Consider the following 24,813-nt stretch of genomic DNA (forward strand, 5'->3'; position numbering starts at 1 on the left):
ATTTTGAGTAAGAAAATTGGCAGAACATGTGTAGGCATGTTTGTGTGACAGTTTCTAAAGTATGAAGTATTGTGCTTTGCCAGTGCAGCTGAACTGTCTTAAGATTTTGGAGGAATATATATTTTCCTATTTTTATTATATTTTAGTCAAAGTGACAGACTCATGGAATAGCCTAAATAGGGAGGCACAGAGCTTGGAGTGGAGGCTGTACTTGCAAGTATTGCTTCAGTACTGTAAAAATTATAAAAGCATTGCAACCTAACAGTGGAAATGCTCTGTAGTACATGTGCAGCCAAGTGTCTGAATAACACTGGTGCACACCTACATTAGGAGCAAGGATAAAAATGGGTCTCAGATAACTTCCTGCCTTACATATCCCACATATAGATGCAAACTGCATATGCAATTGTACGTGTAAATTTATATAAATACGTATATGTACATATATGTATATTTTGTATTATAAATACTATGGTACTTAGAGAAACACACCTCTGCTTAATCACATTTGGTTAGACGTGCTTTTCAGCAGCATCAAATAAAAGGAAGAACTGTGGTTTACCATGGGATCCACTACACTTAATTTGCTGAGTAAATAATTTTAAACAGGAAATAAATAGCCAAGCATGAGTGATTGCTTATACAGGGGAGAAGATGAACAATTCCATTATTAGGCTTCAGCTCTGAAGAAATTATGATACTTGAGAGAAAGCAAGAGAGAAAACAAACGAAAAAAGAAGAACTTGAAATTTTCTTATCTGTGAAATGGGGGAGATTCTGATCAAAACTAATTTCACTGGGTTAGGAAGGAAAAGAAGTGCTGGGAAAAAAACCCATTTGCAGTGAGTGCATAGTATAGAATTCTGCATGTAGTAAATCATGAAAGAAGCTGCACAGCGATCTGGTGATGCATCTGTAGAGCCTGAATGCTTGGCTGTGCCCTCGCTGGCACCATTCAAAATGACATCTAGCACTCTCCTGTGACACGCATCAAGGTTAATTGACCTTATTCACTCATTTATATGGGAAAGATTATTCATCCACTGACATGTAGATGATTAAATTTATTTCTGCTTTTACTGTACAAATATCAGCTGAGTAAGAACAGGAATAAAGATCGCAAAAAAAATTGTGGTGATTTTCCACATGCTGTACGATAGGACTTGCTTCAAGGCCTTGTTTACACTTCAAAATAAATTTATTCTTGATCCCACCATCTTTAAAAATATCTGAATCTATTTCTTAAAAGACAAACAAACAACAATAAAAAAAAACCACCCAAAACCATCTTTTGCAGAATATATTGGTTTTATTTTTTCATGTAAGAAGTATACCAGACAGAGAAATTGATTACATATTTTCCTCCTCTTGCTAAACTTTGTTCAGTATTTCCTGTTCTAGCTTTCTGGCATATATATATTGCAAGATGCTGTAAGCCTGTGTGCATTATTTTAATGTATTATTGCTGTTGCAGTTTGCTAAAAACTTTATACATGCACAAATAGATAATATTGACAATCTGTAAAATCTACATGTGTCTCACAAATGATGGGGTCTCCAGTTATGCCACGTGTTCAGAGCACGGTTCCCTATTTGCTTTGATTCTGGAGGTGAGGTGGAAAGGATCACTGGTATTCATTTATCCACAGCTTAGTGAGGGATTGCAAAGTGTGCAATAAAATAACACAGACCATTTTATTCAGTGAAGAAAAACTTATAATTAGTAATCTTAATAAAATATAATTCACATTTTAGGCAGGAGAAAGAATTAATTTTTCTTTGTTTAATTCAGATTAAAAATCTTTATAGAACCACAGAAAACTGTTTGCACTGAGTGCAATGCAACCCTTTAGTAGATAAGGTGCTTATTATTTTAAGTTTCCAAAATATATCCAGTACAATTCTCTTTACTTATTCAATGGTCATTTCAGTCACTCTCACATAATTACTTTGTCTAACTTAAGCTTAGTCTCCATTAAGTTTCTATTTCACCTTACAGTAAAAGAATAAAAGCATTAAATGCCTTTTATTTTCCCTTCTTTCCCCTGAAGTACAGTCACTGTCTTGGCCACTGTATGCTAACTGATTTCATGAAATACTTCAGTGTTCAAATAAAATAGACACCTACTGTAAAAGTGACTTATTTTATAATGCGATGTATAATTTTGAGAATGTATTTGTACGTGCATGTAAAAATACAATTGAAAGCAACAGTGAATCTTTGCAGATCAGTCAAAATCTTGAGGTCCTCCGGAGAAAATTCACGCATAAAGGAAGGGTTGTTTTTTTTCTCTTCAGGCTTCCAGGTAGATAAATTTTGCATATTTAATTAATTGAGTAATTAATTGATTAACTACACAAAAAGCCTTATTTCATACTGCCATCATATTTAGACTTACTAAGGTTCTAAGTTACCTAGAAATCCTCCTGGGAGTACATACTTACACCACCCCTCCTTCTGAGCCATGCATTCATTGGCTCCTAAACTACTTGCTTCTTTGCTTGCAGATTTTGAATCAGTTTTTCCCTTCAACTGGAGTTCAGTACTACTGCCAGCATTGTTGTTGTACACCAATAAAGCTGAGAGAATGAGAAGAGGACAGAGGCTTAACTTATTATTCAGACAAGCTTGTGGGTAGATTTCGTACCATTAAAATGAGAATTATTTTCATTTTCTTTAACATTCCTGGGGACTTTCTAAATTATTCACCTCAATGGAAAAGACTTTATGTAGTTCAGAATAATGTGCCTCTCATGCACATCTGAAATTGACATTAGTAGCCTTTCATCAATAAAATTCAAGATGCTTGTTATACACCATTGGGAATTTAATTTGTATATTTCCTTATTTGTTTTACCATTGAACCGTGGTAAAATCTTATGAAGTAGTCAAAAATATTTAACATACATTATGTGGCCAGAAAAAAAATTTAGCACATAGCACTTCTGAAGGCATTTCCAGATATCTATATTAAGATTTCTCTACATTTATTATAAGAACTAACCCCTTTTCTTATCTGGATTGCTGCTCAGACTTTATTTGCACAGGTCACAATAGGATGTAGAAATTTAAAGTGTTAGTTGTTATAATTACCAAATATCCATGCAAAAGTTTCCAGCTGGGAAACTCATGTCTTTGAGTTCTATAAAAAGAGAAATTTTGCTGAATTAGAGTTAAGAAAAATTATTTCGCAGTAATCTGTGATCAACTTCTGAATTTCTTCCAATACTTTTTTTTTTTTTTTTTCCGTAATGTGTGTGTTTAAAATTAAATAAGAACAAACTAAATATATTTGCAGATATTTGCACTGCACAGTTTCATACAGTTTGGTATGCAGTTTTTGGTGACCCTTGTAATTGTGTTAATTTCAGGCCTCCAGAAGCAAGAAGCAGGAGGGAAAAAATAATCCTCTTTCAGTAAACGGACATAGTTCATCCTGAATATACAAAGTAAAACTAAAATAATCTGAGCATTGTTGATACAGGCAGAACTCCAGACTTTAATGGATCTTCAACAAGAGCTGTCTGAAAAAATACCTGACCATAAGATCTGCAGGGGAAGCTGGACTATGAAATGACAGAAATTGTCTTTTTCATTTCAATTGATGGAAAACTGCTGAAGCAGTTGATTTATGTTAAACATGCATTTTTTCAAACATGCTTTTACATCACCATACCCCGTTCCTCCTCAGGAGAAAGTTATTAGGAAGTTGTAGAAACAATAATGCTTTGAAGAAAAACCCAAATTTCCTAATTTTTTGTTGTTGTTGTTTGTTTGTTTCATGGATTTTAATATGGTAAAAATACAGAAACATATTTTCATTTCTATTTCAATAATGTAACTAGAATAAATAGTCTAGTGTGAATTACTGTGACTATAGTGCCAAGTTTAGGGTCTTTTTAGATACTGTAAGGAGAATAAGACTACATGTGCATATACTTAATTGGTGAGCAACTGCTAATGTTTGCTGTCAGAGGCAATTACTCCGCTCTGAAGTGATTACCTCATTTCAAGGTGAGTTTAAAATATTTTAAAACAGATAACTAGGATATCACATTTTGGAGCATGTGGTGTGTCCCTCACAGATTTGATTTGGAGGATATCAGCTAATTTAAATAGATTCACTGAAGCTAAGCAGATTAGCAAATTCTAGCAAAAAATACTTGTGTTTACACAGATTGTTTTGCTGGCATTTCTAGCAGGTATGATTAACAATCTCATATTTCTCTTAAGGAAAGATTACAGTATATTTGCTGTCGTATTTTTTATAATTATGCAGCGAACAGTATCTTGGGACTCTGAGATTTCTGATAGACTCATTTCTCTCACAGCCAGAAATCAAAATTTATTAAAAACTCAGGAGTGCATGTTTGTGTATTTCTGAAATACATGTACACATGGGAGAAATAAAAAATAGAAGAAAAGGTTTTGAGACACCCTAAAGCTTCAGCTAATTGTGAAAAGGTGTTGTAGCCTAAGGTTGCCTCTATCTGAAAATCCTACTCCCTAGGGGCTATGTGATATTTACACTAGACTATGCAAACTGCATGAAATCATTTTTGACATTTAAACTTGCTGAGCATTGGGATGCTTGCATCCTGAAGACTGCAAGGGAAAAACAGAAATTAGTCAACGAATAGTTTTGATTCTTGAGTACAAGATTGCTTAATGAGTCCCTTTTTTGATTTCCTGGAAAACCATGCCAGCATTTGTGCCTGTCTAAGTGTGGGATTAGAAAGAAAAATTTAAAGCTACTTAAATAACCAGAAATTTGTCTGTTACTTTTAATTATTATTTATTTACATCTATGTGGAAAATTTGAATATTTTGGCCTTTTCATAGACTATTCTTTTACTTAGCAAGCAAATGAATTTCTTCCTTTTGTAGAAATCTTTCCTTAAACTAGCCATATACTTCACCTGCGTGAGAAAGGTAGGTCTGTTCAGAGGTGTAGTATCAGACATCCAACACATGGTGAAGTCGGCTGGTAGATGTATTCAGTGTCACTGAGTCCTTGTCAAACTGAATCAGAGATCTTTTGCCTTTATCTGAATACCACTTAAAGAAAGCAGTAACATAATCTTCAGAATTCCAAAGGATGTCCATGGAGAATGATTTTTGTTCATTTTTCATTCATCTGGAGCTCCTTGTATAGGTATATAGATCTACAACCAGTGCTAATTAGCCAAGCTGCACCAACTTAAAAATAAAGCTAAAGATAAAGCCCACCTGACAGTACTTCCAGGCATCTGTTGTTTGCATAGGAACTGGCTTGGCACCAGCAATTCTGTTTTTACTCTCAGATGGTGGGAACTTCTAACATTACTGACTTGGCCTTCAGCTGAAGTTGTCAAGTTAAAAATTTAGGTAACGCAACATGTTCCTAAATTTTAGGATGCTTTCTTGGTCAAAAGCCTTGTTCAAGAAGTCGAGATGAATCACATTTCATACAGTTCTGGCTTTAAAATAATACAGTATGATGCACCCTGGGGAAAAACAAAACAAAACAAACAAAAACAAACAAACAAAAACAAACAATGTTCAGAGTCAAGCTAATGTACAAAATGAATTACATGCCTCCTCTCTGTGTCTGTACCACAGAAACAAGTACAGCATTCAGCCAGTACCTTGTTGCCCAAAGCATGGAAGTCAGATATCACTGACTGGTGTTAATTTGAATAGTATCACTCATTCCAGAATGAATGAAACTAGTTTTCCTTTTAGAGGTAAAGACGACTTTTTAAAGAAATAGATGGTTTTCATCGCATAGTTCATTGTTGTCATGGTTTTATGATTTTTGTTATCAGTATTCCACGTCATAACGTGATGTATTCACTAGGTATTAAAGAGTTAATGCTCCTGTTTCATGGACTGTCGATAGTTCTGGATACCTGTGTCAGAAGAGAAGAACTGCATATCTCAGAGGACTGTTCACATTTTGCATTTGGAGGGAAAGATAAAACTATTCACAGCTCATGAGATGTCCCTTTTCCCTTTCTGCTCATCTCTGCAGTTTGTGTGCTCCCCAGCCATCTTGCCTTCAGCATTAGAGCAAGGCTTTTGGTTTGGGCCACTCTCTCATTTTACTTGATTTGTTAGCTTCAATTCCAAATATATTGTATTATATTGTATTATCTTGCATTCTGATATCATATTTAGTAAATTATCTTTCCTCCTCAGGTGTTTCCTGTTTTGTTTTTAGGCCCATCACCCATCTCCCTACCCTTCCCCTTTTTCACCTTTCCGCTTTCCCAGGTCTTGGGTCCATGGGTCCCCCTGCCCTATTAGTCACAGAACTGAGCTGAACCAGCTTGTAATCCATACACCAAAAATTGTGCTGTAAGTCACCAGTAACAATCTCAAATAATCTGCTTTCAAGGTCTACTTGCACACACCAGACTTTGCTCTGTTGTCACAAAATGAATAAATATGACATTTCAGTCATTGTTCGAAGACAACAGTGAGCTTATGTGATGACAGAACTATATACATTCTGTGCAGTTCCTTGAAATGCTGTTCTGAATCTTCTGTTCTTTCAGGATTCAGTTTAGGATAAAGCAGATCTTTGGAGAAACAACAAACATAGAAAAGAAGTTCCTACATTTCTTCTTGTTGATATCTGTTTCCAGTAGTTGTGTGTCTGGAACAGTATGTTTGAAGTTCAGATATTGTTTTTGCATCCAGCTGTAACAAAATGATTTTTTAGCTTAGTATAAACCATCACTCATGCAAAGATTGAGGACAATGTATGTAAATGACTGCAGTATGATGTTTATTCTCACCTTTCCTCCCCAAGTTTTCTTTTCTATTTTCTATCTGCATGCAAATATAAAAGAGTAATTAATCATACAGTATTCCAGGTTTGACAGGTCTAGCCTCTTGAATGCATTTTTATCAGCCAGAGCTTCTTTATGCTACATGCTTTGGCTTACTGTAGTTTGCCCACTAATTCTTGGTACCATCTACTATTCACCTCAGACAGCATTATACAGCCACTCAGGAATGATTATCTGGGAAATCAATAAACTGAAGCTCTATTAATAACACACATTATAAGAGATATGCCAAAATGACTGTCATGTTCTCTTGTGTGAGAACTGTCTTAACATAGAGGAAACTATCAGAAACCCATTAGAAATAAATCATTCTGACACCATCATTCTACTTGCTAAATAGCAGGTTGTCAGCACCTCAATATTTCCCTGTGCTAATAGATTTCTACAGGAAGAACTAAAGTTCACTGTCACCAGCAGCCGACTTTTGAAACTTAAGTTCTAGTGTGACATGAAATGAAAGCAACAGACTGACTTATTATCTCCTGCCCCAGGGTCACTGTAACAGAGTAGGGACTCAAATACATTGATTTGGGAGCCATTTGGAAGCATATCTGCTAAGATCCAGTGAAAGCTTCTTGAAAAGATTCATACAAGAATAAAATTGAAAATTACCAGCAGAAATCATAGAAATTTAAGTTAATCTCTCTCCTTGGGTGTTGTATGTTTGCTCACAAAACAGTACCATATTGCTTCCTGAGTAGGAGAAGCTGTCTCCATCTGACCTTTGTGGCCAAGCATCCTTACTTGAAAAACACAGCTCCTCATGATCTACACCTCCATTATTCATTTCAGAGGATGGTACAACTGAAGTATTATGATCTGATGGTCTACTCTGAATATTATATGCCTCTTACAGTAGCCAGCTGCAATCAAGGATGTGGGATTTTTGAAGACAGCACTTGACAAGTGACCCAGGTTGCCCTTTAAAATAAGTGGTATTGGTAAAGAGGAATGGAAGGAAAGTAGCTGTATCACTTGCTAACATTTCACAGTGAATGACCGCAGCTTTTCAGAATTGCAGTGCTACTCTTCTGCTTTTTGTGTCTGTCTTAAAGAGTGATTGATGTCCTACAAATCTGATGGAAGAAAGAATGTCAGCCAGCAGGATCTGTATATGAGGGCTGCTCCAAAAGTAATGTCTCCTATTTTACTATGTTGTCCTACAATGTCAAAGGCAAATGGTAGTGGTATGGCAGTAGAGGTTAAATCTTCCCACTAATTTTCCATTATATTTGTTTCTATGTGACAGATGGCAGCAGAGGAGCAGTCTGACAGAATGGTGTCGGAAATGAAAGTGCTTATAAAGAAAAAGTGTTTCAATGTATTCCTCCCTGCAGAAAAAATTAGACCCTTTGACATTCACGGACAGTGAGGTAGTGAGTGGTTCATTTCAACACTGACAACAGTAACAGTGGGTAACATCTGCTGGTACAGATGTTTACAAGTGCTGCATGCAGGCTTTTGTTCATCACTGGTGAAAATGCATGGCTAATGGTTGTAAGTGTTGAAAAATAATGTTTTCTAGCTTAGAATTTATGTTATTGTGTTCTTTCAATCTTCTGTTATCTCCATGGAAATAAATAGGGGACACTACTTTTGGAGCAATCTACATAGATTACATTCAGCCGGTTCATGCATAGGAAAAAAAATGATTATCCTTCAGATTCTTAGGTAACAGAAGGTTGAGCACTAGTGTAAAATGCTGAACATATGCTCTCTTTCCTGTGAGGAAAAGATGGCTCCTTAAGCAGTTTAAAGAGAGGAGGCAGACACAGCATTCACTTATGATAGGAAAACCTACCACGCACACATGGAGACCTGGCAGGTAGATGTGTATGCAAAGCCTTCTTGCAGGATTTCACAAAGTGAATAGAAAAGAAGAGGCTGATTCTAGTCGAGGAGGCTTAAGCCAAATCTACCATATAACTGCATGTTCCAATCCTTTAGTGCTGTCCTATCCCCACGTTTTCTGAAATTAAAATCCAAGGTTTCAAGGGTTGGATGTAGTTTTTAAAGAGTTTATTTGAAGATCTGTGTGAACCTGAGCTTTCAAACACTCCTGAGGATTTGAGGTCTCTGACAGGTTTAAAATGAAGTGCAGAAAGATATCTGTGTTTACAGTTAGAATTCTGTACAGAATTCACTGCTCTTAGTGTGTCACAAATAGACAACAGACTGTTTTAGCTATTACCTGACAATCCAAGACATGCTGAAACCTAAGACTATCTGAGGTACAAGGCAATTGAAACAAAAAAGAAAATGAGACATCCAGTACCTGCACATAGAAAACATGAAAATATATAAAGCAGCTAGTACCACATAAGCTAGTTAAATAGCAATATGGAAATATAGCTCTAACTCAAGAGTTTTTGAGTATGACATCCCATGCAGTCTGGAATCCTGGAACTTTAGCCCCTTAAGTGTTAACCCTGTTGCTACAAGTTGTCTCTGGTATGGCAGAGATGAGCAGCACTTTCCCATTGTGGTGAAATAGACTCTCTCCAACTACGTTGGACATAAGACTATTGGCTAGGAGTTTAGGAATGCAGATTTTCGCAGTCCCAGGACTAAAAGCAAAACCTGTAATTCTGTGGAAAGGCAGGACAAATATGCTTCTTAACAAAATGAGAAATAGGACTGAGAATGTGGAATTGACTAATGTGCAAACTTATTTTGGCATTCATAATCTATTCTCCTCTAACATGTTTCTGTGCCTTCACTCACTTCAGCAAAGAATCATGTATTCTGGAATATCACAGAAGAGATTATGTCAACCCTGTTTGGTCACCTGTTTGTACCTTGTAAATCCTGAAGTAAACAAAACCTTTCATTTATGAAATATGAATTTTTAGGCCGTAGGACTTATTTAATATGTAAGCTAAATATTGAGACCTTTTTGACTTTTAAGAAATTTTGTATAACTTTAGCAGCCTGGAGTGAGGGACATGTTGGCTGTTTAAACTGGATGGAAACTTTACAGGTTTGCTTTTCATACTCTTGAATATCTGGAGGAGTGCTACAATGCCTTGCAGTTAATAAATAATTCACATAAATCATGCTACATTCTCTCTCTCTTTCACACACACATACACTATTTGCTGCACCCCATTAATATTCCTGATATGAAGAGTTTTAGTGGAATGCCTAATACAACAGATTAAAACTGAAGAATTTCCTTCCTTTCCTTCCTCCTGCCCTCCAAATTGTCACTGAATAATATAAAACTGCTAGAAGACTGACTAATTCTTAACCTTCTTGAAGTTGTTTTCATTGTCTGCTGTGGTATCTTTTCTTCCTTTTACTTTTTTGTTCTTTTTCTTTTTTTTTTTTTTTTTTTTTTTTTTTTTTTTTTTTTTTTTCTCTTTTTTTTTTCCCCTGATTTGTCTTTTTTTGTTTTATTAGAAAACGTAATGGCAGAATAGGAATTCTGTCCTATCAGACAGAAGATCAGCACCCTCTTGGAAGAACACAGCAGGAAGTGAAAATGGACATGACGAATTAGAGGCAAGCTGCAGCTTGACAGCAATGAGTAGGATGGCCAGTAAAATGGAATTAGAAGAATCTGTGTGACTGTGTGCATGTTTGTATATGAATGAATGCACCTGTGATATCATTAGAAGTAATGTTTGTTTGCAGCCCTAATTAACTGCTACAATTTTGAAGGAAGAAAAAGAGGAGATAGGCCTTTAGTCTGGCTGTTACTTAGTTTGTGCCATTTGTCACTGTGTCTTCATCGGGAAACTGACATTTTGCACAGTGTCATAGTTTGTAGGGGAAAGTGCTAAGTTTTGTTAGCCCACTTGATAGAATTGGAAAGAAAGCCTAAGCTTTCCTGAATGCTTACCCTTTACATCTTTCATTACAAATATGTCTATGACATCCTCTTCCATTAAGAGCAAGCACGTTCAACCCATGGCCTACAGGGTGCATGTTGCCTATTCCAGTGTATCCTGTTACTCAGGTGTTAGCTGTCCTGCAGCTGCTCCCTGCTCAGCATTATTATAGTAGTAGCTTCTCCCTGCAAAGTCGCATAGCCTGGCCCCCGGCACTCAACCATCACTCAGCAACAACCAAACTTGGTGTGCAGTCAGCATTGTTTGGGCTGAAAGCAGAACACGAGGAGGGCATAGGACAGAGCTTGCTCAAGTTATGACAAATAGTTATGAAAATATACAGCCTTGCTTTTTGTTTATATAAAAGAACTGGAGGTTTACAGATTGCTGAAAAAGTTGTAAATCTTGTGCTGTAGTTGCCACTCCAATTTCAGTCAACATAAATACATGATCTACAAACTGTCATATGGAAGGTATACAGTTCCAATCAGACGTTCAACTCAAAAATCTGTTCGTATCTGTTTGCCAGAGTTTATAAGCCTCATCGCATTACTTTTGTCTGAACCTTCATTTTTTATATATGGCCTTCGACAATTCCTCTTCACTCAGTGCTGCCCAGTCAAGCTAAAAGTTTGGACGTCTATGGGTTAGAACTGTAGAATCATAGTGTGGTTTGTAGTTCAGCCATTGATCTTCAGTAGTGGTGGGTCGTCAGGCATTGTTGTTCTGTTGACGATGACGGCGATGATGGCCACTTTTCAATGGTAGTACCAACTTACTTATAAGTCAAAAGTGTCAAGTCAGCTGCCTTTGGAGTGACAGCTTAAATCCAAAGTGGTTGAGTCAGCTGCCTTTGGAGTGGCAGCTTCTGGCTCTGGGATCTCAGCAGAAACTCCTTTGTTCCCATCTTCTGGGCCTTGCCAGCAGATAAGAGGGAGCAGCGATGCCCACCTGCATCCTGTTTTTCACAGGACATAATGGTATCATTCCCCATATCAATCCGGAGCTATTTAGTCACAGGCCAGATCTTCCACCAGTAAACACTCCTGAGCACTCTCTTCCAGAGGCAGGCATCTCTGGAGAAAGGTGCTTTCAAATGTCTACAAAGTGATGTCAATTGTCACATGGTAGCACCCATCGCTTGCCTCCTCAATAAATCAATCAGAGTCTTATAACAAGAAATAGCATGAAAAGCAAGATTTGAGCCAAAAAAAAAAAAAAAAAAAAAAAAAAAGAAGGAGAAGGATTCTCACAATACTTCAACCTTGAGCAATCACAAATGAGGTTTATAATCTATTATTTAAAGCAAAATTTCTAAAAAATGTATTTTAACATTTGGAACGAAACACTGAGAGATGGCATGCAGTTTGTTACTTATCAGTTATTAAGCAATAACATAGAATGAAATATTTTTAAAAGAGATAGCTCATACAAAGCTGCTAAATGAGTAGCAACTCTACAAAGTTATTGTCAAGTTACTTTTATTTATTTATTTATTTTCAATTTTTTTAATTAGCAGGGAGGTAGAAGAAATGAGAACTATTTTGGATGATAATGGCTGTAAAGGACTCCTTATTAGATAATTCAAAAAAGTTTTATGATGCTGAATGAGGAGTTTGTGTCAAAAGTTCCTGTGTACACAAAGATTATACAAGTAGAGTGTTGTATGTCTCTGCCTCTATCATGCTTTATGAACAAGAGAAAAACCTTGGAAAGATCTCCCCCCCACACAGGCAGCTGCTTGAATAACTAAGCTTCTCAGAAATGGTATGACTTTGCTCTTCTGTAGTTAATTTAGCCATGGATCTCAGATGTTATTAAAAATGTGGAAAGGATTATTGAATTTATTAAGAAGATGGAAAAACTAAAATATTTAGCTAATGACTTATCCATGGTCAGCACAAATACTTAAAAAATCATGAATTTCCCACTGTTACTTGTAACCTGCTCTGTCTCCAGAGGGAAGAGATGAGTTTCATTTTACAGAACTGAGATCTTCACAGTTGGTGGACCATTTATAGTACATTATTAACAAAGAACATGATTATCTTAAGTCCGTTTCCCTTCTCATGCTAGGACTCCATATTTCAAGTTCTTCTTTATTTAAAGTGTTTCTGCTTCAGGCTCCACATCCAGAACATCGTTGATCTTGGGAAAAATGTGTGTTTGATTAATTCAGGGTGACTGAATTAGAGAAGCAGGAGAGCTAAATAAGAAGAAAAGAAGGACTTGGGATAATGTTCAGACCTGATAGATTATTTTCTATTGCATACTTATGTATTGCCATCAAAGTCCAAACATTTTTTAGGGTCGCATACTTCACAGATGTAAATTAGTGCAGCTCTATTGATACTGACAGGGCTGAGTTGATTCTATGCTGCCTTAGGATCTGAGTCAGCCAGTGCTGTTACAGAAGTAAATCACATTTCAGAGCACGAAAACTGGTAGGATGCAACCTTATATATAGTACACTTAAGAAAGTAATAAAAACCTCATCATGTAAAATGGAACTTTGAAAGAAAAATTACTCAAAATTTTTGATTTTTTTTTTTTTAAATTGCCTACTTTGTTTTGATTTTACTGGCTTATACTGGTAGCTTCGCAATACCCTCAACGACTTGCTTACAATTTCAGAGCAAATGCTAATAAAATGGGATGTTTTGCTGCGTTTTGTTCTATTCTTCCTTGGTCAGTGAATGATCTGTGTTTTGTTTTCTATCAGGTTTTTAGGTATTTCTCTGACAATGGATTTATTCAATTTCTTCCATCTAACTATGTGCTTTAATGATGGGTATTCCATTTCTCTTCTGAGTGTCCTTGGAGTGGCAGGATGTTATGGCCTTTTTTAAGAACAGCAATTGAGAACATAGTTTTTTTTTTTTTTTTTTTTTTTTTCTCACAGCACATCTACGTCCATGTTGTTTATAATCTTTACCTGTATTTAACTCCAGCTATAAGGGGAGTGTTTAGTTTATTCTTCAAATAGGTGCCTGTTAATTCATATTGTACTCTAGAAAACCAGGAACTCAGATGCAATACTCTCTACGAACCACTGGCTAAAATAAGTAGGATGCTCTGAAAGGAATGCCATGGAATCTACAAGAAATACAAAGAGCACAATAACACTGTCTGGTAGAACAAATTCTCAGTTACAAAGTGCTCTGTATCAAAACAGTCACCAGCGTTAGCTATGCATTTCCACCAGTGATGAACAGGACACTGCACACCACACTCATAAAAATCTGCGCCAGTGGAGGTGACACACTATTGCTGTCACCACTGTTCAAATGCAGTCACTCTTTGGTCTCCACACATATTCTGATTCAGTGAGTGTCAGTGGGTGCATGGATGAATTCTGTTCCAACCCTTTGCTCCATAAGTACTTTCATCCCAGCCACCATTGTATCAGACTTCCCCTCTGCTGCAACAAAGTGTAACAGAATACTGGCAGAAGAGTTGAACTTCTAACGCCATATCTCCAACATCTGCCTTTGACGTTGTAGGCCAACACAATACAATCTGAGACATTACTTTTGGACCAGCTTGTATGTTGATCAGCATTGTCAAAGAAATTCAGAGAGGAGGGAAAGGGACAGCTAGTCCAGCAACGTCCCACTTCCTTTTTGGTGAATGAAGAAGCCATGTTCCTCTCCACCTGCTGGTATCCATGGTATTGCTTTCCAAAGGAAAAGTACTCTGGAAAATTTTAACTTGAGGTGTATTTGGGTAAGAATTTAATCTCCTCTTTTGGGTGTTCTACTGGTGATTTCATTACCTTAAAATGGGTATCGGACGTAAAATAGCATTTCTTCATATTCTAGTTTTGGATTACTTACTGTTTTTCTTGCGTACATGCTTCCAAACATTATGGGAAAAGAGATAGCTGAGGATGTGATTGTCATCACCCTGCAGGATTCCTAGAAACTGTATCGGAGGGAAGGATCTGAGATGCACATGGTAATTGTCATCAGACTTACCAAGGGATACGACCAAACTAGTGCCAAGCCGTCAGTTGGTCTGGTCCTGGTTCAGCTTAGACTTTGTTTACAAAGGCTGCCTCACATCAGAGCTCCCACTCACCTCCCAGGCACAAACAAATCTGTTCTGATTAAATCAACATTGTGGCATCAAAAGTAGTCCAGCACTTACAGACTCCTTATTATCTTGCAACAGAGTTTTTTTTCAATAAGCAAACACGAAGGGAGAAGAGGTGAGAACTATTGCAGCAGACAAGATTACATTAACTAAATTTAATTAATATACGCTTGCACTTCGGTATTTTAAATTCAAACTAATTTAATAAATACATTAATCATATTAGTTAAATTGAAATGAGTAGGTAATTCAGCATGCCCTTCAGTTTCAAGAAAAATATTAACTCTTTCACTGAACTGAACAACCTGGATAGAGGAGACAGGAAAATTCTGGCATTTGTTAACATTTCTGTCCTCTCAAATGCCCTCATGATTAAGAATTTCTTCTCTAGAGCATTGTTACTCAACCTTTTATTATTGATGAACCACTTCACTGGAACTTAGCAGTATTGTTAAGCAACTAGAGGGATGGTAATTTATAGAGTACGTAGCATTTAGGTTTAGTAACTTGTGTTTTGCACAAAAATGTGCTGTTAGAATTTATAATGTTCTAGTTAGAAATGCTGATGATCAAGAATAAACAAACAAACAAATAAAGGCATAACATGGACATATACACATCTGTAAATAGTGTTACACCTTGAAAAATTTCTGTACATATATACTTTTCTTATTTTTTAATTAATTCCTAGGTGATTCCTGAGCTATTCTGTGGGCAGTTAATTAATTCATTAGACCCTTTAGGTGACCATTATAAGACTGAAAAGTGTTTTAGACTGCTGAACTCTAGTCATTAATTTTATATGTGAGTCTGAATCCAAACACTGAATTTAGGCAGGTTGCTGATGCAGTGAATGTATGATAATATGTATTAATCCTGCATTCTAAGCCAAACTAGATATCTAGCTCCAGCTTGTCTTCAGACAATACAGATAACTAAATCTTATTGATTTAATGCTATTCGTGAAGTACTTCCTGCCTATCAGATTACATTTTCTTTCAAAAGCAGGAAACTATGCTTATTCTACTCACAATGCATGTTTTATTTTACCATCCTTCAGCCCTGCTCTTTTGCAGTATCCAAAACAGTGGACGTTTTGGCTAAATTCTGTGATTGTATTTTAAGTTTCTTTCCATGAACAAAGCTCACATCCTGATGTGCAGTCAACATGTAGTCATTATGTCTAGGTTGGAAACAGTTTTCTGGGGCACACTATATCTATCCCACAGAGTGGATGCACCATTTAGAAACCCAACTGCTAAATAAATGATTTGGAAAATGTTATCTCTGATATATGAAACTCAAACTATTTTACCCATATTATATTTCAAGTATGCATAATTGGGAGAACATGTTCACATCTCCTGAAAAGAGTAAACGCACCCGCCAGGAGCTCTGAATAAAGAGTGAGGAGCAAAGGGAAGATAAAGCACAGGGAACTTCCTTTGATTAACTCTTGCCTGACAGTAACATGGGCAAAAAGTAATGCTCATATACTTTAGTAAACAAGCCCTCTTGCTTCAAGACTAGCTGCACCAGTGAAATGACTTCAATAGCAAATACTCCAAAAATCACCTAACATGTGATAATATATCCACGTGTGGATCAATCTCCATTTCATTGGTGCACCTTTTAACAGTGTTTTGTGTCTCTTTATCTATTGCCTATATAATCTTTTTTCCTATCTATTTCCTGCAAAACATATCCCTGTTTGAAGTATCTCCCTTCAAAAATGGAAGCCTGTAATATACATGAACCTGAAGAGTGAAAAGTTCTCCATGATGCAGACTATTGAGACCTTCCTTTAGAAACGTTTCTTTCATAAATGGTATGTTCAGCTACATCTGTTTGTTACATGTCAAATTTCATTCCTTCTATAGAACACCTCTATGAAAGATTTACAAATATTTACTATACTAGAAAGGTACCTGCTAATTATTTTTAATTAAGACTTTTGCGAAGTTTTCTGTTTTAAAATTGCATTGAAGACTTTTAAAATTAATTTCATATCCTAAGAATGTATCATGTATGTTTACAGTTGAGCACTTCTAGTGTAACCATTAAATATAAAACAGTCTTGAAATAATTTACTTTGGGATTTTTTACTTTTTGTAATCTGGTTAAAAAGGAAAACCATTTGGCACATTTCCTTTAATTCATATTCCATCTTGTTCTATGTGTTGTTATTCTTCCTCTTTTAATTCTGCATTTCATATTTCTTTTTTTTTCATCTTTTCTATTTCCCCTTTTTAATCTGGCAACAAAAATCTTCTAAGAATATTCTGGCACTTTTTTTTTTTTTTTTTTTTTTTTTTTTTTTTTTTAAGGCAAATGCCAATGTTGTGAGAATAAATATACTAATCTCAAATAGGAAGGGTGTAGCAGTATGACATTCCCTGCATCATTAGTCAATCATCTAGATAGAATGATAGAGTCCATTAGCGAGAATATATAGTTCTTCTTGATAGTCTCATTTTTAAATGTCTTAATGTGTTTAAAATCCTCTCTACTTAAACTGAAGTACTCAGGAGACAAAACTCTTTTTCCAGTTTTTCTTTTTTTTTTTTGTCTCATTAAATGGCTGTTTGACACAAGAAAAATGAGCAAATGAAGTAACAGACAACAGAACATTGGACTCGTTTCTTTTCAAATCATGGAGTGATGCTTAAGCTGGTGTATGTCTCTTAGCTACCTCAAAAGGAGATATATAGATAAATAAATAAATAAATAAATAAATAAATAAATAAAATAGATAAATAAATATATATCTATTTTTTTTTTTGACTAAGCAGAGCAGTAAATCATTTGTTTTCGGAAATGGAGAGAATGAATATTACCTGACAGTCAGGAATAGAATTACAGGAGAGTAAATTGAAAGGCATGAGTATGTCTTTTTTACAATCAGAGCTAAAGATGAAGCCAAGCTTTTCCAAAGGCATTGATTTGACTTGGGACCTTCAAGACCATTTCCAAAATAACATAGGAAAATGTTTTGAAAGTAATAACTCTCAGCTTATTATTGACCTGCTGATTTTAGTGAGAAGTACTAAAGTTCATCTTATGGAATTTAATCTACTGCAAGGTACATTTATGAACATATCTTAGGTGTAGAAAACCTAAAACAAGCTCTTGAGGCTAACACAAATGCAGACTCAAATCTAAAGTCTTGGACTAATGGTAAAGCACATTTAGATTTTTCTCATAATGGAAAGATAATTCTCTTTTTTACTCCTGACAAGAATAGTTTCTTCTATATGTTTTAAGCTCCCAACTCCACCTACAGATTTATCTTTTACATAAAGCATAAGCATTTGGATTTACTTTAGTGCTTTTTAGTCTGTTAGGAATATTGGACAGAAACAAAAAAACTGGCATAAAAATACTGAATTGTTTAAAATGAGAAATTGGTATAAACAGAACACACAGTTGCACAGTTGTTCCAATGTTATATTTTCCTCTTAAGTAATTTTTCCAGTACTGAGGATTAACAATGCTGGGTAGATGCACGTTTCTTTAGTTCATTGCATTACAGACTGGTGTTTGTATAGACTTAGCCCTTGCTTTTCTGCAGTTATTTCTACTGCCTGAGAGATGTGCATGACAAGTTTTGTATAGCTGTGCCCTTTTTCTTGTCTTTGGTGCAGGCTGGAGTCTGCACAACCATCCTTCCACACTGCTGTAAGAAAGAATGTACACACTCATTGCATGTACATCTGTGCCACATTACTCCATTCTATAGAGCCATGTATACAAGCTCAACAGTGAATGGCTTATGCTTACCATGAATATTTTGGGGTGATAACCCACACAAGTTAAGGTTTTTCACATAAGCATTTTCCTTAATCATCTATTTCTCTCCTGGAAAGAATTTATTTAGGACATTCATATATGCCTCTCTTTAGGATTTAGGATTTTATATTCTGTGCGACATTAAAAAAAAAAAACAAATTGTATTCTCAGACAGAGCATTATAAAATGTTTTCTAATGAGACTTTAGGCTTAACAAGTCTTTTGCTTTGTTACTGCATTCAGCAAACTTTTGTGCTAATAATTCTATTCTGATCTACTGTACTTTACATTGAGAAACTCTGTTCTGTTCCTATGTGTTTGTGAGTGGATGGTCGCATGTACAGGGAGAAAAATCAGTATTAAAAGTCTGCATTTTGATATAGTTAATATAATAAACCTTAAAGGTCATCTGGTTACAACCCCTGCCATGGGCAGGGCTACCATGCATCAGATAAGTTTTCCCTGGTATCCATCCAACCTGGCCTTGAATGGGGCATCCACAGCTTCTACAGGCAGCTTGGGTGCCTCACCATCCTCTGGATAAAAACTTTTCTCCTAATATCTAATTTGAATCTTGCTTCCTGTAGTGGAAATCGTTCTGCCCATGCAAAAAGACAGTCTCCCTCCTATTTATACACTCCCTTTAAGCACTGGAAAGCCACAATGACATCTCCCCAGAGTGTTCTCCAGGTTGAACACTCCCAGCTCCCTCAGTCTTTCTTCATAGCAGAGTTGCTCCAGCCCTCTGAGCTTTTTTGTGGACCTCCATCTCCCGGTTGGCCACTCGTCTTTTGTTGCAACCAGGATACAGTTGGACTTTCAAGCTCAAAGGGCACAATGCTGACTTATGTCCGGATTTTCATTCACCAAACTTCCACGTCCTTTACTGCAGAGTTGCTCTCAATCAGTTTTTCTCCCAGTCTGGGATTACCCTGACCAAAGTACAACGCCTTGCACTTCACCTTTCTGAACCTTGCTAGGTTCTCACGTGCCTACTTTCCAAGCCTGATCAGGTCCCCCTGGGTAGCATCTCCTCCTTCTGTTGTTGTCACCTGTACCACGCAGCTTGGTGTCAACAGCAAACTTGCTGAGAGTATACTCATTCCCACTATCTGTGTCATTGATACAGATGTAGAAGAGCACGAATTCCAAGACTGAAACCCTGGGGGATACCACTGATCCTGGGACTCCTTCTGGCCATGCAGCAATTGACCAAAATCCTCTGGCTGATGCAGAAATTAAATATTTGCTCCCTGATTTTTTTTAAGTGGCGTCAATGCATATTCCAATACTTATATGGGAATAACATATTAATTCTGCAAAGTGTTTTAGAGCAGTCAGGCTTTCCTAGCTTCTTTTAGATGAGCTTTTTAAAACTTGCCAGGATGATAAATCCTGCACACAGACAAGTTGCCCTCTGTGGCTGCTTCAGCTGCTCCAGAGAAGAAAAATAACAATATTAGTTTCCTTTCCTCAGGAGATTTGAATTTCAGGTGTTTATGAGTTTTGATCCCAACTCAGATGCCATGTCCTCTTGCACATTCCAGTAAAACTCTGTCCTTCTCTCCATTTGCATAAAAGCAGCAAAAATTGATGTTGGCTTTGGGCAGTGGGAAGACAAATTAGCTGACATTTTTGAAATGTTTTCCAGAGATTATGCTTACATGTGGTGTTTTTTTTCAGGGCTGCAAAATATTTGGTACAGGTCTATATCACTAATGCAGCAGGATATTTAGTCAGTGGTAGGCTGGGATAGAAATAGTTTAGCAAGTGTTTCCAGAAAAAAATGAATAGTATTATATTAAATACTACAAGTAAAGAAAACTAAAGTACTCCTAGTAATAATATTTTTACTAGATTTTTCCCTTAAAAAGGCATCCTACTCTTTACATACTGCAACTAAGTAGAGCTGCAAGCCACAAGCTTGAAAATGAAAATATTTGTCTCTCATGATAGAATGTATGTTAGCACTGTGAGAGGAATATTCCCTAAAGAAATGGGAGATTATTTTAGTTTAGTTCTCTCTTCCATTAAGCACAATAATTAATAAATTACCTATACTGACATAACAACTATCAGTATCAGTTCTGTAACCTTTACAGAACAGCAAAACATTAATTATTCTGAAGTTAGGTATTACCAACACCTGTGATTCCTTTATGAGTATTTTTAAAATAATAATATATATATAAAACAGCAGCAATATGTAAGTAATTATAAATGCAATTGGAAATCTGGGACTGATACCCTGGTAGCAGCTGGGTAATACCAAGCCAAATGTCAATGGGAATGTGCTTAGGACAAATGCTGCTAAAAATAAAAATAAAAGATAAAAAAATCTACAACATCAGCAAATAAACCAACAAGCAAATAAAATGCCAGGAATAGAAGAAAAAGATTTGAAAACAGATTTAAAAAAAAAAATTAATTGCAAATTTGCACTTTGATTTTTTCATCCCAGAAAAAGGATGAGTTTTATACTACCTGTTGGCTCCTCTCCTGATTTCAGTAAAATAGTATTGAAGTATATACTGAATAGTACTGAAGTCAAATCAGCCGAGAAAAGAAAGCAATGCTTGGGCTCTGAACTCTCCTGAGTATTTGCACTTGGCAAAATTGTGTCCTGGATGGATGTTCTTGCATTACATTTGCTCGTGTGCTGAGTCTCAGAGATGTGGTGAGTTAGGAGGACATTTTTGGGTAGTTAGTGATTTTTCTTTATTTCTATACATTTCCTTTTCATTTTTTTCTTCTGCAGCACTATCTTTTCTATTGCAGCACCTGAACACCATGTCATCCATACATATTTAATTAGATCTATACCTTCTACTACTGACAGACAGTAAACAGTATTTGTGAAAACGAGGTGCTGGAAACTATTTTTCTTTTTTACAGAATAGTTTTAATAAAACTAATATTCCTTTTGTAAATCACGAGGCTTTAAATATGTTAGAACCATTTAAGAACAGTGTTAAACACTGAAGAAAATACTATATTTTCTGTAGGTTCGTAATTATATGAGGTGATGTAGAATGTGCATTCATCACCACATCAGGACATGAGCCAGCAACACGCCATTGCCACAGAAAAGCCTAATGACATCCTGTGTTACATTAGATAAAGTATTGCCAGCAAGCAGAGGTAAGTGAATCTTCACCTCCACTCAGCACTAATGAGGCTACATTTGCAGTGCTGACTTCAATTCTGGTCTCCTTGGTGTAAGACAGACACAATGGAGAGAGTCTGACAAAGGGCCTTATGAGGAGAAGATGAGAGAGGTGGGGCTCAGTCTAGAGAACTAAAAGCTTGGGAGGGATCTTATCTAGGTCTAAATATTGGAAGAAAGAAAACAAGATGATAGATGTTAGATCATTTTGCTTCATCACAGATACAACTAACAGATGTTGCCCAGAGAAGCTATAGAATCTTATACTCTGAGCTCTTCAAATGCTGCATGGATGTGGTTTTGGGCAATCTGCTTTGGGTGGCCCTGCTTGAGCAGATAAACTCCAGTGGTCCCATCTGACCTCCATGAGCATATGATTCTGTCATATATTCTTCATATATCTTCATATATATACATATTCTTCAATATGACAAAATTTTGATGGAAAGTTTTAATTCACTATATTCAGAATGGAAAATCAAAACACTGTTGATTATGACAACAAAAGATCAATTTAATGTTTTTTTGTGTTAGAAGAGTGCCATACATTTCAATCAGTTCAAGTTAGATAAAATCACTCATTAAACATTTTACATGTTTGAATGTTAGTGTGAAGGCTTTTTATACTGAATTCTCTTCAAATGCTCACTTTCGCACTACAAAATGAGGCCTATGTGCCTAACTTTATGCATTACTCACTAAGAAATGCGTTGTTTTTTTTTAATAAATACTAGATAGATAACTCTCTCAGAGATTTACACTGCCTGGTTTCCAAAATCATAACAACATTTTGTACGGAGGACATAGCATATGCTTACAGTGCTGGTGCAGAGAGTGAACTAGCAAAATGTCTTCATTGTTTATTTTTAAATTATGCTCTTCAGAACTATGAACACATGGGCATGTAGGCAATTTAATTCCACTGTGACAAATGCTTTTTCCAACAATTTTTTCTGTACTAAGAACAAAAATAAAAAACTGTTTGAAAAAGCTTGGATAATGACTCTAAAATGTTATCTGCTCAACTGAGTTTAAGAAAAATAGCTAATTTTTGCTATATTTTACAATTGCAAAAGCATTACTTTGCTGGGACTGAACCAACAAAAGTACTGACAAATAACCATGGCTCACATCGTCAGTGTAACAAAGCTCCAAGCACTTCAGCAGTCACTGTAAGGTGTGTTCAGTTGGCTCTGGGCTGTGCACAAATAGAGTTTTTACATTCAATAGCTCTGAATTAGATTTGCACTCACAGATGGTCCTGAGTCATAAAATTCAAGCATCACCTGAATTTTGACTGAGAATGTTTTGGACTCAGCCTAATCACTGTCTAACTCTGTTTCTTCTACCTCATCATAAAACATTTGTTAAATAAATTATCCTGCTAAGAATCTATCTGTTCTAATCTAGCTTTGACAAAGAATCTGAGATGTGTCATTCTACTGTTCTTGTCCTGATGTTTCCTAACAGTGGTTTTAACAGCTGAAACGTACCATTCTCTAAAGGGTATCAAAATTTTGTATGGACATTACAGATGTTAGCAACATTCACCGAGCATGTCATCTTATTAGGCAGATTCTACTCTCTCAATATCTTATGTGTAAGATTCAAGTTTTATAGAAAAACATTTAAACAAACTCTTCATTTCACAGCAGTTTCCTATGGTGAAAACAAAGATTAATTACGTGCAGTCAGGCACAACACTTTTGTAGAAGGATCTGAATCACATGTGTCCAGTCTTTTTGTTTGCCCAGGCCCCAGTGAGTGATCAGGAGCTGTCTTGGGCTGCACATACATTGGTTGCTCTGAACTTACTACCCCCTTTTTATTTTCGTGGAAACTGCAGCAGATACAATGAGCACAGCAACGCTGCTTGACAGGGCAGATTTTCAGATACTAAATGCTGTTTTTTCCAACAGAGTAACCACCATTAGTTCTGCATTTTTACCAGCAATGAACAAGAGACTGCATAGCATCCTCATAAGAACCTGCATCAGTGGAGGTGACGCACTGTCCCTGTCCCCACTGTCAAGATGCACCACTTTGGGATGCAATATGGGTAGCAGGTTGGACATGCCTGAGATAGACTGACACGAAACAGATTATATAGCTATCAAGTTTCCTGATAGTATAATGAAATCTCAAGAATTAAATAAACATTTGCAGTTTATTTTTTAGTAAATACTTCTAAGTACCAAATAGCACCTGTGAACCTGATTTATTCAACCTCTCAGATATCCTTGTCTCACATATATGCATTGTGGTGTAATGCTTTGAGATTTCCACCAGCAGGCATTGAATCATTTTATCTGTGCAGCAAAAATTATGAGCTGCTGCCATACAGACTAAATGAACTGAATTCCCTACCTGAATAAACATTGTAAACCATCCTACACAGTAGCCAAGGGTAATAGGTGACAAAGGAACATGTTGCTGCATATGGATTATGTCTATCTGACACTTTCTCCTCTTAGAGATCTAAACACAAGAGCATAGATAACTCTGCATATAAGCAACCTGCATCTCTTGCATACAGTTTTCTGAGGACAGCTATTTTCCTGAAATCTCAGCCTTGAGAGACATACTTGTCTTGGATGACTAAACATAGTTCTTTATTGTATTTTGTCTTCTGACAGAACATTTGAATCAGGAAAGCAGTTATTATTGATGATTCTGGAATATGAATGCTTGATTCAACACTTCAGTTCCTTCTAGATATCTCCTATCCTATAAAATAACCAGTTTGTTTGAAAATGCATACACATGATTTTCTTTGTTTCAGGAGGAAGTTTCCAGCTGGTCTGTAGTGAAAATTTAAGGAATTTCTGAATGTAATACCTATTTGGAGCCAAATTGGTATGTTATGCTGTAAATCAAAGAATAGTTTGATAGGGCTATGGTTCATGCACAGATCTATGTATAAAAGGAATCAGGCTGTTCAGTGGAGGCATGGTTTTCAACAACTCTGTTCTGTGCAGATAGCTAATAATTTTGTTATTATATATATATGTATTTATATATAATATAGTATATAATATATAAATAATATATAATATTAATATAATATATATAAATAATATATAATATTATATT

Source organism: Centrocercus urophasianus, unplaced genomic scaffold (genome assembly GCF_019232065.1).
Source record: "Centrocercus urophasianus isolate 14NV4802_14NV808 unplaced genomic scaffold, USGS_Curo_1.0 seq_31, whole genome shotgun sequence".
NCBI lineage: Eukaryota > Metazoa > Chordata > Aves > Galliformes > Phasianidae > Centrocercus > Centrocercus urophasianus.